General features: G+C 33.0%; 1 non-coding gene across 1 annotated transcript; it reads left to right on the forward strand.

Moving 5' to 3' along the window:
• The first annotated feature begins 10,735 nt into the window (after nucleotides 1–10,735).
• LOC126023693 (U6 spliceosomal RNA) lies at nucleotides 10,736–10,838 on the forward strand. Its single transcript, XR_007500785.1, has one exon. It is a non-coding gene; the product is annotated as a U6 spliceosomal RNA (small nuclear RNA).
• The last annotated feature ends 5,667 nt before the right edge of the window (nucleotides 10,839–16,505 follow it).

Genomic DNA, 16,505 nt, shown 5'->3' on the forward strand with positions numbered 1-16,505 from the left:
GTTAATTGCTGCTGACCAAGTAAGATGAAACTAAGAATAGACAATTAGATTTAGCAATGTTGAGATCATTGGTAACCTTGACAAGAGTGATTCTGGTGACTTTGCAGAAATGTTAAGGTCTAAATTATATAGTTTATTCAACAATAGAATTGAAAAGAAGTACAAAATATGAGATGTATTTTGATGAGTATTGAATCATGAAAAACTTAAAGTATGAAAAATCATGCATACTTAGCCTGTATAAAGATTTCTTAATAAGTGAAAGAGATGGTGTTTATTGTAAAAGTAAATATAATTTATGGAGAAATACATGTAGAAATAGGGAAAATATTCACTGAGGAAACAAAATAATAGGTGATGATAATTGGACTTTGTAATGAATAAGGTGTGAGTCATTTATTAGAATCAGTGGACATGAAAATATACAATAATTAATTTTAGGTACTTATGATAATAAATAATACTATTTTTAAACTTAAAATTTATGTTATATCTATGTCTGTCTACATATCTATCTAAAATATGCACATGCAAAGTGAGATTAAAGCGTGACTATTAATTAGTTTTGATATTTTCCAGGTAATTTGATTTAAATAATGGCCTATAAATTGAAGTATAAAGGAGCAACTAATGAACTTTGGGATTTCCTCTTGAAAGGAAAGTAAAATAACATTATAAAACATAATACGATTAATTGGCACAATGGAAGCATTTTAGTCCAAATAATTAAGCTTTTGGAAATAGCATATTACCAAAAATGGAATTACCTGTTAGGGAGTCTTAGTTGGTGTTTGAAACGAAAATGATAATTATAGATAGAAACACCTCTCGTGTGTATATAGAGAGCACTGGAGACAGAGCACAGTACATTCTATGAAGCAAATATATCATGGTAATTAAAGTACATTTTTAAATGTGACAGTCAACATGATGATTATGTTATTTATATAACAAACTCATATATTATTTCTGTCATAATTTTGAAATGTTCATTCTAAAGATACCACTACATTAAATAGTATTAGAAAACTTATAGAAGATTTGAAGTCAAGGACATGGACTTCAGTTACAAAGATAGAAGTCTATTTTCTGTGCAGCTAGTTTTTCATTCTATAATATATATTTAAAAATAGCATTTTTAGGTTTGAAAGATAGTGAATGACAGTGCAGTGTACAGAGCACTTGCCTTGAAAACCTCTTGTCTACTTTTGAGCCCTGCCCCACATATAGTCCTCAGGTTCCCAGTTGGAGTGACCCCTGAGTACAGAATCAGGAATGAGCATTGAACAATGTCAGCTAGGGGCCGGGCGGTGGCGCTAAAGGTAAGGTGCCTGCCTTGCCTGCGCTAGCCTTGAACGGACCGCGGTTCGATCCCCCGGTGTCCCATATGGTCCCCCAAACCAGGAGCGACTTCTGAGCTCATAGCCAGGAGTAACCCCTGAGTGTTACCGGGTGTGGCCCAAAAACCAAAAAAAAAAAAAAAAAAAAAGAACAATGTCAGCTTGTCCCAAAACAAATACTACAACTAATAAATAAAAATAACTCCTGGAAAATGAGGATAAAAAAGAAAATAGTATTTTTCAGTAAATGGCAAGTATAATAATTAAAACTAAATTTTCTGAATCAGTTTCATTCCTATAAGAAATTTCCAAGAGGAAGATAGTTCTGCATAATGAGAAGAAATGCAAAGTAGATATTATTATTTATTGTTTTAGCTCCGAATTCCATGTTTTCCTAATGATCTTTAATTTAAATAAGTATATAGCTTTGTAATATTTATATATTATTTCATCATTTATATTTAACAAATTATTATTGACATGTTCACCTCTTTCATCTGACATTAGCAATTTTGGAACAAAGTCAAAAGGAAAAATGGGAGAAACTAGATATTAATAATGTATTTAAGATATAAAACAAAAATATTTTAATGGAGATTATATTAAAAGATAGGCATATCATTATCAATTATAGGAGATTCTTCAGTGTTCTGGTAATAAAAAACAAAATATAAGAATCACACATTGTTTATATTTCTATACTGCTGCATGTGTATAATATTATATTTAATAAAATAAAAATGCACATATATTAATAATACTAATTATTATCATTAATAATGTATAATTAATACATTCACTGGTTTGTGGCTTATATTTTAAATATAAATATCCTACTATATATTATATTTTATATTAAACTAATCCTAACATTTTAGGTGGTCAAAGTTGCATAATATTTAAGGTATACTTTCAATTATCAAACTCCACTGAAGCAATCTAAACTTAATTTATTTTATTGTTTGTTGTTGGGGCTATTTTCATAGAACCTAGGGACTCAGGACCACTCTCAGTGATGGTTGGAAGTAAAATTTTGTCACAGAAATTTTACATTTTGTAGTGAATTGTATTTTTTTTATTTATTTTTTTTCTTTTTGGGGCCATACCCAGTAACTCTCAGGGGTTTCTCCTGGCTATGCACTTAGAAATCACTCCTGGCTTAGACTAGTCTTCATGGCCACACCTGGTAAATAGTGCCCTGGGGGAAGGGTGGGGGAGAGAAATCCCTCCCCTATGCATACACAAACTACAGAGGCAGGGGCTGGGCTCAGAAGACTCAACATGCCAGGACTTCTGGTTGTCTTTGACTGGTATGTTGGAGGCTCTGGGCAGGACAGCTAGCCATAGGCCTCCTGGGCTGACCACTTAGTCCAGGGGACTGAGATCACCCCAAGCCAGAATGGTCTTCATGGCCACGCCTGGTAAATCGGGCCCTGGGGGGAGGGGAGGGGAGAGAAATTCCTTCCCTATGCATACTGGACCCCATTCAGGAGTTTTTTTCTTACTAGTATTCATTTTAACAACACCCAAAAATATTCCTAATATACTTAATTCTCAACTGTTTCTAGAAAAAAATTGTAATTCCCTAGATTTGGAGGATAATATTCAAATAGGTCTCTAAAATCAATGTATATGTAGACATGACTTTCTATACATTGGTCCTCTTTGACTGCCAAGCCTAATCCATAAACAATTCATCTATACAATGTATATAGCCCCTCTGATATATTTCACCTCCCCACACCAGAGCCCCTTCTACCCCCTCATCTCCCAATCCGGATTTTTTTATCTTTCCCTCAATTAACCCTCTTTACCCTCAGTTCTTTAATTTGTTAGGCACCAAAATCCGACCTCCTGACCCAACAGATTCTGCCCTTTCGCATACCCTACAGAGCTCATTATTACTCCTTAACTCTCTCACCCCATCAGTACTCCAATTTTACCCTTTTTAACTTCAGTACTACACAGTCCTAATCATAGACCAAAGTTGTGTATTGGATTTAACAACCCCCAAATATTTCAAAAGACATAAAATGGACACATATGTCTTTTGAATATTTTATGTGTATTTTCTTTAACAGCTATAACTCTTTCTAAATAATCTTTTATCGTGAAGACTCTACCCACTTTTTATCTTGTCTTCTCTTTGTGAGCTGTTCAATAAGGAATTTTGGTGGAAGAGTCCCTCAGTTTAATGCTTATGATTGAACCATGTCATGGGGATTGTTGGGCTTGTTCTTATGGCCCCCATATGCACCAATAACGCCACATGGCATTGTTCCTTGTTTGTATAGGCACATTAAAATAGGAAAATATTATACATACAAATAAGTTCTTATCTAATAGAGATTGGAACACACAAATCTCTTAGTGCAATGCGACCTTACACCCTGAATATTGATATAATGACCTGGCACAGGCCTCAGAAGAATGGGCATCCTCCATTCACCCCTGAACCAGGGAAGCTATCTGTGAAGCATCCAAGGTTTTTTATAACAACACCTGGAAGCAATCCTCTACCAGGGAAGACCCTACCACTGCTCTGACATCGACCTGCTCAAAAGAGACTTCCCTTAACACTAAGAAGACTTGACAACAACAATGACCTGCATACAGGACAGGGTTCTCTGCATTGCCCTTTAGTTGTGAGGTGAAATGAGATGACGCTTTGCACCATCCTGCCTGCAATGTAGGATATGCAGATTCCAGTATCTTTAATACAGAAACATGATACCAACAACAGAGACTGTGTGAAAAATAAAAGTGTATTGGCACTACAGCCAATCACCTGGATTAGACAAACTAGTTTGCCTGGAGTCTAGAGTTGGTCTTATGCCAGGAAACTTCAGGGGTAGGATCTCCTTGTATTTAGGCCAATGCTTTTCCTTTCCATGTCCCTCATATTTTGGTGGGCCTATGCAAACAATAATTGCCACTTGAACAACTTTTTTTACTGTGCTCCTTTGACTCTAATCCTTAAGAAAATCAACCCACTTAAACTTTTTTGTTTTTGTTTTTTTTTTGTTTGTTTTTGTTTTTGGGCCACACCCAGCGGTGCTCAGGGGTTACTCCTGCTGTCTGCTCAGAAATAGCTCCTGGCAGGCACGGGGGACCATATAGGACACCGGATTCGAACCAACCACCTTTTGTCCTGGATTGGCTGCTTGCAAGGCAAACGCCGCTGTGCTATCTCTCCGGGCCCCCACTTAAACTTTTAAGGTTAACTTAAACTAATATGCATGTGCATAGAAATGGAAAAAAGTACTTTGCCTTCAATGTTTAAGGAGTTACATAAGTTTTATGACTTTAGATTGCTTTGTGTGCTGCTAAGAATATTATGTACTACAATCTGGGACTTGAGGGATAAAGTAATTGTACATGGGTTCTGTTTTATTTTTCTTAATGTTCTTTGGCTGAAAGTTCAAAGTTAAGATATCAGCAATGGGACTACCGAGAATTCTGTTTATGAGTGATTGTCCTTCACTGTAACTTTACCTTGTCCTCTTTTTTTGCATTTTTGTTCTCATAATTAAAAATAAAAAATTAATAAAAAAGTTAATTAGGCTATGTAAAAATAAAATAAAATTGAATAGAATTTAAAAAAAAACAAATTACTCCTGGCTTGGGGTACCATAGGGGACTCTGGGGATCAAATTTTGGACCGTCCTAGGTTAGCATGTGCAAGGCAAATGCCCTACCGCTTGTGCCACCCCTCCAGCCCCTATAGTGAATTGTTATATGCGTTTTACTTTGTCTATAAAATACATTTCTATAATGTTTGATAAGGATTTAGAACTTAAACTCTGGTTTGACACAAATATCAAATGGGCTTATTATTACATTTTCTATTAATGAAAGCCTAAGTTGTACACTACACTATATTTCACTTCCCAAAGGAAAAATATTGTAATAAGAACTTTTCATAGATACCCCTAAGCCTTGAGTGTATATTTATATTATATATTAAAATATGAAAATGATATTACTTTAATTAGTAAGAACAACAAATGAGAGATAATTCCTAAGGCAATAGTATTCTAATAAATTTCAAATCACAATATTAAATTAATGTCAAAGTAATAATGAAGCATTAACAAGTTGAGTAATGCCAAAAGAACTTCTTACTATATGTCTAAGTATGATTTAATAAAGGAGGTATATGAATTATGCTCTTAATCTTCAGTGGAAAAGTACAATCAATTATATTGACTTTTTTTTGAAGTAAGGTACATTTATTTTATCTACCAAAGCACTTATTTATATGTTTTTTAACTTGGAAATGATAGGATCTAGTCTGTATGAAAGCACAAAGAGCAAAATACATCCTTATAGAGAACCAAAAAATATAGAGGTTAATATAGCCCAAGAAATAAAATACTCAAAGAGTTTAGATATGAAGAAAGAAATTGAAATTTCACATTAGATTTGTTTAACATTGACCAGTTATTAATCATAATAACTACTGAATAATTTATGGACATACTAAGAACATAATTGTGGTGAGTACACAGTTTGATAATAAATAAATAAACCAGATAAATGTATCTACTATGTCTGAAAATGGTTTACTCAGATTTGCATGTTGCAAGTTATTTTCCTTAAAGTAAAGTCATTTTGTATTTTATTGGATTAATGGAACTTGTGGGCTTTCTGAGGCTAAATGTTTACTGGTATACTTTATCTTCTTCTTTTTTTTTTGCAGTAAACAGTTTATTTTAAATGACAGACATTTATTAGAATGTATAACGACAGATCTTACACAGTGATATTTAAGGTACACAACGGCAAATCTTACAGTAATATTTAAGGTACACGGTGACAATAAATGAGGGCCTTTCCACCAGCAGTGTTGTCCTCCCTTCATCCCTGTTCCCAAGCATCTATCCCTTATCTCCCTCCTTTATTCCTCAGAATGCTAGTGCATCTAAAGCATATATGTTAACACTAATGTAAACCTTTTTTTTTTTTTTTTTTTTTTTGCAGTTCCAGATATTTTTACTAGTGGTTTCTTAAAGGTTTGGAGTCAAAGGAGCACTGTAAAAACAATGTTAGTGTGGCAATTATCGTTTGCATGGGCCCACCAAAGTATGAGAGTCATGGAAAGGAAAAACTTTGGCCTAAGTACAAGGAGACCCTACCCCTAAAGTTTCCTGACATAAGATCATTTCTAGGCTCCAGGCAAACTAGTTTGTCCAATCCCGGTCATTGTCTGTAGTGCCCATACAGTTATATTTTTCACAGTCTCTGTTGTTGATCTCACGTTTCTGTACTGAAGGTCCTGGAATCTATATAGCCTACATTGAAGTAAGGATGGTGCAGAGAGGTGTCTAATTTCAACTCGCAATTAACGGGCAATGCAGAAAGCCCTATCCAGTATGCAGGTCATTATTGTTGTTTAAATCTTCTCAGTGTTAAGGGAAGACTCTTTTGAGTAAAACGATGTCAAAGCAGCCGTAGGGTCTTCCCTGGTAGAGGATTGCTTCCAGGTGATATTTTATTGAAACAACTAAATACTTAATACTGGGCACATATATTAGCAGACATTGAGCCTGTCTTGTTTGCAGTTGGCAAGAATAGATCCATGACTAGCTATGTTCCCCTGAGATCCACTAGGGATTCTCTGAATGTAGAGCCAGGAATAAGTCCTTAGGCAGCCAACTTGGTCCCAAAATAAATAAACAAATAAACAATTACAGATCAATATTGAAGTTTGAAAATTTTTGTTATGTAATCTCAAATAAAATTAAAGTCATGAATCAATCAAATTATGGCCCGTGGGCCACATATTGTATTTGTATTTGTTTTGTTTTTTCATTGCAAAATAATGTATATGCAGTGTGCATAAGAATTCGTTCATAAGTTTTGTTTTTACTATAGTCAGACCCTCCAATGGTCTGAGGGACAGTGAACTGGCCCCCTGTTTAAAAAGTTTGAGGACCCCTGATATGTTGTAGCAATTCTACCCATGATATTGTTACATATGTTACATATCAAAAACCAGTGGTGGTGTGGATGTGGTGAGAAAGAGACTCTCATTCACTGCTGGTGGGAATGCTCTCTAGTTCAGCCTTTCTGGAATACAATATGGATGTTCCTTGAAAAACTGGACATTGTGCTCCCATATCATCCAGAAATGCCACTTCTAGGGATACACCATAGGAACACAAAAACAAAATACACAAAATTGCCATCTGAACCCCTATGTTCACTGCACCCCTATTTACAATAGTCAGAATCTGGAAACAACCCAAATGCCTGCCAAGAGATGAGTGACTATAGAAACTATAAAATTCCATCTATAAAATGGAATATTATGCATGAAATTTACCTACACTTGGATGGACATGGAGACTATTATATTGTGTGTAATGAGTTAGAGGGAGAGGGATAATCTCAGTCATCTGTGGGATATAAGGAAAATAAAAGACAGAATAGTAATCAGATCCAAAGATAATAGAGATGAAATCAGAGGAACAATATCAAAGACCAAGTCAATGAGATGAAGCTTATGACAAAGAGTGGTGAGAACTAACTGCACTGGCAACTACCATGAAAATGATAGTGAGAGAGAGAAATAGAATGAATGCTTGTCCTAAAGACAAGTAGAGGTGGGGGGTGAGGAAAATGGGAAACAATTGGGGTGGGAAATTTACACTATGAAGGGTGTTATAAATTCAATGACTGAAACCCACCTCTGAACATTTCTGTAAGCACAATGCCCAAGTTAAAATAAAAAAAATTAAAAAATAAAATAAATAAAACGTAAATAATAATAGTTTGAACATAGCCATGACAACTGAGGCATTATAGAAGGAAAAATAGTTCTTATCTACTAGAAAGAAATAGAAAAAGGTATTGTGCTAGGAATGGCAAGACACTGAGTAAATTAAGATAGAAGTGCCAAATCATAATTTTCAAGAAATGATGAACAGTGATGCTGAGACCCTCCATTTGGGAGTAGTGGGGCCACAAGAAACTGGGTTTGTTCAAAAGAAGTCCTGGTTTCTGCTTCTGGAACAGTATGTGCCTGCGTTAAACCAAGTCAACAAAATGCTTTACTATTTTTACTTTACTACAACACTTGAAAAGTACATAAGAAGGTAAAAGTAACATCCTTGTCCCACTGAGGAAAATTGTGTGTATTATGAATTTAATATATGCTAAAATTACAGAAATAAAAGAATAATATGATTTAGAAAGTGGAAATGTTTTCTTTGAATGAAAAAATTAAAATAAAAGCATACATAAAGTCTAAGATGTAACTCATTTCTGCCTCAAGCGCTGCCAGAGGTAACCTTCAGTGAAAAACCAGAAAAAATAATAACTCCTGAATATGGCTGTGTATGGCCCACCCCACTCTACCTCCAAAAGAAAAGTAAATTAATTAACTGAAGCCAAAGGGAATACTTATTTTAAAATAGTCTCGTATAAATCATTTAAGGTTATCAAACACCTAATTTGTTTAATAAAATTTTATTTTTCAGAACAAATTATGTAGTCAGAAAATTTTTATTTGTCTTGTGCTTATGATTCATTTCAATATTAGTGATCATATTAATCACATTACAAATTATTAGTGTATATTATTATTTTTATAAGGATTGAAAAAATGATGTAGTAACGTACGGCCAATTTTTATTTAGTAGGCCCAATGTTGTATGATTCATGGCACTACGAGATTTGGGGTCACCAAAGAGACCTTGGCAGTGTTGGTGATAAAAAGCCTATGCAGTGCCAAGTGATAAAACCTGGAATTTCACACATGCCAGGTATGCATTTTTACACCTTTTGAGATGCATCCCATAGTCCAAAACCTTATAAGTAATTATTATAGAATTTCTTAATAAATCCGGAGTCAGTTATGATTACTACAGACTAATTGTGATAATTTGTACAAGTTTTCCTTTTGTCAGTGATGGAACAATGAAAATTTTTTGACATTAGCCATTTTCTCTTAATTCAAATCAATGAGAACACTGCTTGCTCTATAAAAACAGATATATATATTTAAAAAACCTACCACCTGAAATTCAGAAAACTTATTTATCAACTGTTGACTTTACCAACTTAAGGAAAATATTAGCAGAATTAGCTTATTTTTCCCCCTTTGGTCTAAACATCCATGGTCTGGCAGACAGTAAAGTATTTAATTTGTTGTCAAGAGAAAAACAAGTAGTTGACCAAGAATTGATATTGATATAGCATCTAACATATTTCCACAATTACTTATAATTCCCTATATCATTGATAGAATAGGAAGCAGTATGTTTTTCAACTGGTAGAATTATAGCTTGTAGACTCCATGGTACCTGGGTGCCTACTACACTATACACACACACACACACACACACACACACACACACACACACACACACACACACACACATATTCATTATGAATGCAATTGTATGTAAGCCAGTGCAATAAAAGTGTGAATTGTAATTTCAAGTGTATAGGGATCTTTACTGAAATTTATATTTTTTTAAAAACAAAATTGCCAGCTACTCTTAAATGGGCAAAGTAAATGAGTTTATTGTGTCAAAAATCTCTTTATATTCAACACTTTCTTGCTTGGTGTCTAGGCAAGTTTGTCAAGTTTACTTTACTAAAAAACTTTGTTTTGATTGATGCATATAAAATACATCCTCATTTTTGCAAACTCTTATTATTGAAATTGTCTAATAATGCCATCTGTCTTCCTTTTCCTTTGAAAAGTTAAATCTATATTCAATTACACAAGATATTTTTCATTGTTTAATGATGTCATTAGCTATTTTCTATTACTCAACCACTTGAAAATGAATATAAATCTTCCTATCTTAGGTCTATAGTCATATAATCATCCTCACATGAATTTCAGAAAGCTGGTGGTTATTCTCTTCCTTTCTTTAATAAACTGATGGGTAAAGGAAGAAAAACATAATAAATATATCATTTAAGTTTTCTTTTGTTTAAGGTTTTCATTCTTTTTCAAATTTTTAAAAATGCCACTAAATTTTACATCCTAATTCTATTTCCAAAATATTTAGTTACGAATTATATGTTATACTTGTCCACACTTTTATGTATAAATATATTGCTAGGCTATAATATATATATATATATATATATATATAATACTTTCTATCTACTAGAGTCACTTTACTTACAGTAAAATACATTTTCATGGACATGTTAAGTTATATACTATATATGCGGTTATATAATTTATGCATCTCTAAGCATATTTATGAATATTTCTTATATGACTTGTGTATCTGCATTTGCACTTGATAGTGATTTTACTTGAATTTCTCTTTTATTCATTTTTCTCTGCCATAATATTAGACAAAACATTGATTTTAAAATTCCATTATATTTGGCACATTACTTTTTATTTTTACAATGTTAGAATGGTGCTCTCTTTGGCAGCACATATACTAAAATTGGAACTATACAAAGAAGATTAGCATGGACCATGTGCAAAGATGACATGCAAATACAATGTTAGAATGATTTGCTATTAAATGAAGACATCACTAATTTTTGTATTATAAACCTCACTTTCTGATCAAATTAGATTCTGTTGTATATTTCACAGCTTTGCATAATGAAGTATTTACTAAAAGAAATATTTCATAAATTCCTCAAGATTATAAGAGGCATGAAATATTTTATCATTCTCACACTTTTACATACACATTTTTCTGTCAACTCTTAAAAGAATAATTTTCTCATACTATTTTTAGTTTTGCTTTTATAAAAACAATACTTCTAATCTTGGAGATATATCTTCTTTATCACTTGCCTGTTTGCTATAACAAAGGTTATAGTTAACAAAAAGAAAATAACTGTTTAAAAATTGTCTTAGATTTATAGATATACATCTTATTATGTTTTTCCTTAATGCCTGGATATAAAAACAGAACTATAACTCTCATATTTATTTTTATGATCACAACCATAATGATTGAATTAACCTTAATTACTTTTTTACGGCCTCATATATAAATGCAATCACACTGCTATTAGGAGTTTAACATACAAACTTGGGTAGAGGCAAATATGAATTTCATTGCGTTATTGTTGTTGTGTACTTCAACCATCAATAGTTCTGTACCCCTTTCTTGTTATGAATTATACTAAATAAACAAAGTATTTTATACGTAAATTAGAACTCTTTAAGCACTTGTTTTGTATGCTAGTGATCTGGGTGTGATCTCTGACAGCTAGATGCCATTGAATTACTAGGAGTAATCTAGGTTAGAGATCCTGAACATATAGTTATAGTTAAGCTGAATTTACAATAACATTACTGATGAAATTTTATATATATATACATAAAAATAGATATATAGTATTCTTTCTAAGAAACTTTAAATACTAAAAATGAAAAAACCATTTTGTATTCCCAAATTTAAGTTGGAATGCAGAGTTCATTCTACTAGACCTCAATGTTTTTCTCCTTTCCCACATTATTTTCACTGTTTCTTTTTCTTTTTTCTTTTTTTTTGTAATTTAGATACCCTGCTAATTTGGGATGGGGTTTCCTCAAGATAAAAAAATGTAGATAGAATATTTGGGTCAGATCTTTCTTGATAAGAATTTTGTATATACTGTACCTCTTGTATTTTTCCTATACAGTTTCTTTGAAACTTCTTTTATAATTATCTTTTGTTTAGGGGAAGATGTTATGTCACAACCAACCATGCTAAGAAATTATACCTGGTTCAGGGGTGACAACTGGTGAATATTGAGTTTTGGTACTGGGTGTGAAACTTGGGTTATTTCATGCAAGGCAAGTGCTCTGCCAGCTCTGCTGTTTTTCCAGTTCCAACTGCTGATAATCTTATGAAAATTGTCTTATATGAGACTCTTGGTACCTTTGACAGTCCCCCTTCATCTTTTATTTTTACCATTCTCATTACATTTTTCTCAGTGTATACTGGTTATGGTTTACTTCAAGTACTTTGGTGCTTCTAGATTTGAATCTATCTAAATATTCAGTTTGGTAAGTGAACAATTTTTAGGTTTCATTATAATAATTATGCCCCATCTTTATTTGAAGTCCTAGCTTAAAAACATTATTCTTTTTAATGCTGGTTCATAAGTGTTTACGGTGTGGATTTGAAGGTTTAGGACTTATACCCTTGTAGTGATGCTGAGAGGAATAAAAGGTTTTACCAGATATCAGGGAATATTCTGGTTCTGGGGCGTATGCTTGGTGCCTTCCTTGGCACGCAAATAATATGTTCCAGACCTTTGAGCCCTGGGCTCCACACTTGATTGTATTTTAGTGGTTACTTTTCTTTAAATTATATATTTATTTGGATATTTCTCATAGTTTCTCTCACATAGTTTTTGTTCTTTGATATTATTTCCACTTTTATTTTCGGTGAGCATAATTCGGATTGTTGTGTTTAAGTTTTTGTCAGGTAGTTAGTATATAGTTCTACCACATTAGAATTTATTCCAATGATTTTTTTATTTTGATCAATTGGATATAATTTAGATCCTCTCTCCTCTTGATATTTGGCACTGAAAATAGGCAGGGGTCTTTACTGTTGTGAATTATTGGCAAGAGGCTATGGTATTAAGGTTTGTGGGTCTAGCTGCCTCTGGAGATTTCTAGTTGTGGAGTGTCAGGCCCTAATGTTTATGTCTAAACTGAGTAGGCATGGCAGAAACTGAGGCAGAAATCTTCTGTGTTTGGTATTGACTGCCACCTACTTCCAACAGACACGGGTCATAATAAAAGAATATTTTTGAAAGTTAATAACAGCTACTAAAATAGTGCTGTTACACATACTAGCCTAGCAATATAAGAACATGTTTTGGAGAGGTGTGAAGAGGTTTGGGAGCTTGTGTATATTCTGGGACTGGCTCCAAAGTTTGACTGGCTATTGAAAGAATATAGAATGTATTGACTATTTATACCAAGCTGGTTATTGTAGTGGAAGCCTCATGTCCAATCCCAGCGGATGGAGGGATGTGATCCTGGAAGTAAACACCGATGATATTAACATGGGTAAGAGGATAAAACATAATCAGGAGTTTTCACACTCAAGCCTTCTGGACCTAAGAAAGCAGATAGCTCAGTGGTAGAAAAACCTAATCGGAAAGCGATTTTTCTCTGAGACATGGGGTCTTTATTGAGAAGCACAAGACCACACCCAGGGATAGAGAACAGATAAAGTAAGTGATCAATCCAAAGGTTGCTTCCATTCAAAAGGTGCTTCTGATCAATCAGTAACAAGCATATTCCAAATAGGATGAAAATTGTTGTAATTGTAACCCATATTGTAACCCAATATGTTGTATACTGAAAGACTGGCATGAGGCTTGCTTGCAGTAGGATTATGAGGAGAATGCAACTTTATAAGTTAGAACAGGTAGATTTGGGTTGCTTGTTTGCCATGAATAGGCATTCTTGACAGTTGTCTCTCAGTTATGACTACTTATTTGTTAGAGATAAGGTGAATAAAAATGCTTTATTTGTTAGTATGGGTCAATTAGTATGAAGAGGTTCCAGTATAGCACCCAACAATACTACCAGCAAAGCTACAAAAGATCAACAAAATACGCTCACCAATGAGTTCAATTGCTATTTATATTATAACATTTAACTATTTATCTAGTGCAATAATACTATATAATATGAATGCTATATATTTAACATTAAGTTTTATATTGTTAGAGAGCATTTGAGATAAATATTTTATTGTTCTGCTTATCATTGATATTACCTTTGTCATTATTGTTATTTATTACCTATATATCCAGATAATCAATAATAATGTGTGTTTTTCTATGTTTTGGGAGTCAGACTTGTTGTATCTCAGGGAGTACTCCTTACTCTGAGCTCAGAGATCATTCCTGTCTGACTCTGGAAACCACATTTAGTGCAGGGATTAAAATCAAGTCATCCAAACTGCAAGCAAGGCAAGCCTTCAAACCACCCCTGACCTTAACATGTCGTAATTATTTTCCCTAACAGTATAAAACAAGTAAACCAGTACAAACTATACATATATAAACCTATATTTTCCTTTCAAAACATTAAAATGCACTCACTATAGAGTGGTTCATTAAAGAAAATCATTAGCTAGAGCAAATTTTTATAAGCATATGGCTTCCTTAACTAAGGGAACAATTTTATCAATAAGTCTTGATTAGGGGAACTCTACCTAGTATGTTTTTTAGAAAACAAGCTACATTTTCATTGTGTATTGGAAATTATGTCAAGGAAATATTCTCTTTTAAACATTAGGTCTAACTTTCAATACTTGATTATATTCCTGTTCATTAATTTACATTACTAAATTTAATAATTTAATCCGACACTAAGTAAAGAAGTTTGTTTAGTGATTTTTTATTAAGATAACATTTCTTGAGAACTTTCAAAACTTTCCATAAGCTGTTTGGACAAGGAATTTCCAGATAATGTTTAGAAGGCCTAGAGAATTCATCTATGCAGTTCTTAGACAGTCAATGTGAACTCCGAAGGATGACATATTGCTAAGGCCCAAAGGGATATTACCTGAAAAAATTTCACCTCAATTGAACTCAGAGTATCATGTATTTTCAGGAATTCAGTTAGGATCAACCTCATGAAACACGTGAGTCTTACTTAACTGCTTATTAACGTATTCAACTCCTTATTAACTCTTTATAAAACTCCTATACTTATAAGCTCTTGAAATTCTTATCAACATCTGTATCTCTGGTTCTTCCATACATTTTTCAATCGTACTTCAATTAACTTATTTTAAAAAGTCATATTTAAGTAGACTGTACCTTACATTATTTTGTTTTTGTTTGCTTTTGACTATGCTGGTTGTTCTCAAAGTTTACTTCTAGCATGCTCACAACATCATATGAGTTGCCATGACTGAAACCTGAGTCAGCAACATGCAAGCTAAAATGCCCTATCCACTGTATTATCTCTATGCCTTCTACCTAATATAACTAAGGTTCTGCTTTCAAAATTTGTATCTTTTAATTAACATAAACTTTTTTCTTCTCAGTGAAGTTAGTTGTATACTTATATCAATAAATTTAATTCATTCATTTTATTAAAAATTATTTGAGTATATTTATAAAGATGAAATTATTTCATTTTAAAAACATATTTTTACCAAATAATAACTTTAACCTTAAATAAGAACAGAGAAAAATGAGACAATTATATGTATTAGATAGGAATTCTGAAAATATGAAATAGCTCAATATTACTGATCTCTGTAGAGATAACAAGTAGACACATTTCAAGTGCACTGTTTTTCAAGCGGAAAATGCAGGTTTTGTTGGAGTGGAAGCATGCAGACTATCCATCCTAACACCCTTGTACTGTTAGAAGCCCCGGATGTAACACCCACTTCTCACAGCTGACACTATGTAAACGAAGATCCAGTTTTACAGCTTTTTTAATATTCTCAGAGGAGATGCAAATCAAACCACTGAAATGCTTCCTGGAGACCTGAAATGCACAATCACAGAACAGATTCCATAATACTATCAATTCATTTGGCACACCGCAAATTAGATGGGAAAGTAGCATAGAAACCAACTAAGCTAAAGATATACATAAGAAAACAAAGAAGGTAAATAACTCAGAAGGCTCAACAAACACAAATAGCTTATTAACCCTCAAAAATAATCCCTTTAATGACTGCAGTGTGAGCTAGACAATTTTTTAAAAAATTTCGTTCATTGAAGTATTATTGATAATTTCATTAGCCATTTTATTGAAATAAGCAATAAAAAATGCAGTGTCTGATAAGGTGGCAGTGTGCTGTAGGTGGAAAACCGAAACAATGAAGGAGGGGAGGGCAATGGTTGGGTTGATTGATGTTGAAACATTGAATGTCTGAAACAACTGTAATATAAACAACTTTGTAAGACATAGTGTTTAATGAAAGTTTTAAAAATGGTGAAACACTTTCTAAATCATATTTTACATTTTACCCATATACATCTAAGTGAATGAAAATTAAATTAAGTAAATAGCACAGAAAGATAAAAAAGAACTTATTTTTCTAAGAAAAGGTATAGCTGTTGTGTTTGAATTTATATTTTCCAGATAGTAACGTATCAAATATTTCATATTTAATAAATTACCAATAGTAATTGAGCTACTTTTATAATGCCTGCTCATGAGCCATAAGCAATCCATGCTCCACCATG

This window comes from Suncus etruscus, chromosome 11, assembly GCF_024139225.1.
Source record: "Suncus etruscus isolate mSunEtr1 chromosome 11, mSunEtr1.pri.cur, whole genome shotgun sequence".
In the NCBI taxonomy this organism is placed as follows: domain Eukaryota; kingdom Metazoa; phylum Chordata; class Mammalia; order Eulipotyphla; family Soricidae; genus Suncus; species Suncus etruscus.